A 2,469-nucleotide genomic window follows, 5' to 3' on the forward strand; every position below is an offset into this window, starting at 1 on the left:
TCAAAGTAAGAAAATGAAAGTTTTCTCAAGGTTTTTGAGTTTTTTACAAGTTTTTCGTCACCACCTTGATGTTTTTGACGAGATGACTCAGTTTTTGCATTATTTTCTTATATATGTTGCTTGTCTTCATACTTTTATCTCTTTTGAATCTTGATGTCATATTTTGGATTCCATTTACATGTTTATTTAACGTTACTTGTTACCATGGGTGAGCTTCAATGTCCTTGAACAAAACAGAAAAAATGTTCTAAAATGTGATACAAAATTCACTTTCTACAGAAAATAGGTTATTTGTTGCCTTTGTGCTTCTTATGATATTGGTGGATATATTAACTTGCAGTTCCAATTTTCCTATATGGGATTCAACATTACTTGCCAATAGCTGGTTCACTTGTTCTTATACCATTAGTTATCCTACCAGCAATGGGTGGGAGTGATGTAAGTAGCTTATATTATTCTCTTACTTCCTGCACTTTATTTTTCCTTCATACTCTATATAGCTAGTAGTCTATTTGCAATAGCAAGATTCCAATGACAGTTACCATTATAACATGATGACACTTCAAGGGTGATATCTACTGTGCTTATGGTATCTGGAGTAACAACACCGTTGCATTCATATTTTGGTTCAAGGTTACCATTACTCCACGGGGGTCCTTCGTTTACCTGGCTCCTGCTCTAGCTATCATCGGAATTTCAAGGTCTCAATGAACATGTAAGTCTATTGTTTTCCTATCTCTTGCCTTTTGTATCAGTCTTCTGCGTGGTGTAGTCTCAATGCAATCCATTATTATATGCTTTATTATTTCTATGTTCTCTGCACAGTGAAGACTAGAGGTATAAGATTTCCTATCTGTTGTGTGGGCACTGAGCAAATCCTCAAAACTTGATGCAGCAGACAATCATAAACTACCACAGTTTTGATGTTATGAACCTAGTTTTTTAGGAACTTAACTATTATGTGCCCAATACTGATATAGACCCAAAGACTGTACTAACACTGTAATAATAGCAGGTTGACCCAAGTACTGCACTAACACTGGACTACTAGCAGGTTGAACATAACAACAACAACAACAAAGTTATGCAATAACAGTGATAATTCAGCAATAGCAGAGGTAACTTCATTGATAATACTGGAAAATCAAGGAAAGCAGATTGTGAAATTTTGATTTGTAGTGGGCACAACACTCAAAATCACAACTAAATAATAGGGATTTCAGCACAGGGATTCCTCAAAAGATAAGCAGATTGGTGAATATAAGTAAATAATCTGAAGTTTGAACTGTAACTAAAATCCTGATATGATTCTGCTATCAAATGGGGTTCTGATACCATTGATGTGAGCCAACCCAGAATTCCATAAACTCAAATCACCAGAACCAATATGGTTGTGCTGGTCTAACTGTCCGCACTACTCTATACCTTTGAGCATTCCAATGAAGGAATTAAGAGTTTTATTCATAAAGGGAAGCAAGTTCAAAACACTATGGCAACATCAATCTCAGGTAATTAGTCAGGCCATTTATTGACATAAGGTTGTATTTATTTTCCTTAATTTATTGCAAATGTTGCTTTGGTTTTCAATATTCCGTCTTTGAATCCCGCAATGCACAAAACTTTTGACACCAAGGAAGAACTGTAGGTACCTCTGCATTTGAGGGAGTTGCATATCGCTACTGATAGTGTGTTAAAGATTCCAACGTCCATAGGGCAGCTGAATCAAATGGAGAAGATTGTCTTGGAACCTGACAAAATTCTTGGAAACGCAATGTCTAATTCAACTGTGTGGTCAGGGTTTAGTGCCCCTGGTCCTGGAAACGCAATGTCTAATCCTTCAATTGCATTTCCATAATATGAGCATAAGATGTCTATACTATGTTGTAAGTTTATGTTGTAAGTTTTGAATGGAAAGTATAATTATAAAATAGTTTGGGTTGGACATTATGACTCTGTAAATTATACAAAAAAAGAGGAAAGAAATTTACTGGTTGTGTATTCAAGATTATTTCCCCATATATATATATATGCATGGAAAATTTACATAATAAATTTTTATTATGAACAATATATCGAGATGGATTCCCTGTAATGGTAAACCTACGTATTTTGCTGGTAGACCGTGGTTAAAGCATCGTTTTTTTACATAAAATTAGTTGCATTACTGGCCCTTCTCTAGAAAATTTTGAATTTGTGAAAAATCATATTTATTTTTTTGAAAATCTGTGTTCACTATCTTGCCTCTGAATATAGAAGTTGACCCAAAGTCACCATACCCTATAATTCATGTCTAACACTGTTTTTCAAATAATCTAGCTATATATCATATGTGAAATCTAGGCTTCCATTGAAGTTCTTTGTTTGTTGCTAAATGATACACAGAGGTGATTTCTATTTTATTTTGTCAATGAGGTTTTACAATGATGAAATGACATCTAATTTCATTTTATCACTGACATTTTACAATGA

At 34.2% G+C, this 2,469-nt stretch overlaps 1 long non-coding RNA gene across 1 annotated transcript; it reads left to right on the forward strand.

Annotated features, from left to right (window-relative positions):
• Positions 1–570: 570 nt before the first annotated feature.
• LOC149196941 (uncharacterized) lies at positions 571–1,947 on the forward strand. Its single transcript, XR_016254160.1, has 2 exons — positions 571–715; positions 1,646–1,947. It is a non-coding gene; the product is annotated as an uncharacterized LOC149196941 (long non-coding RNA).
• The last annotated feature ends 522 nt before the right edge of the window (positions 1,948–2,469 follow it).

Source organism: Pinus tabuliformis, chromosome 2_2, assembly GCF_031772625.1.
Source record: "Pinus tabuliformis cultivar Carrire ecotype Pingquan chromosome 2_2, CPIR1, whole genome shotgun sequence".
NCBI lineage: Eukaryota > Viridiplantae > Streptophyta > Pinopsida > Pinales > Pinaceae > Pinus > Pinus tabuliformis.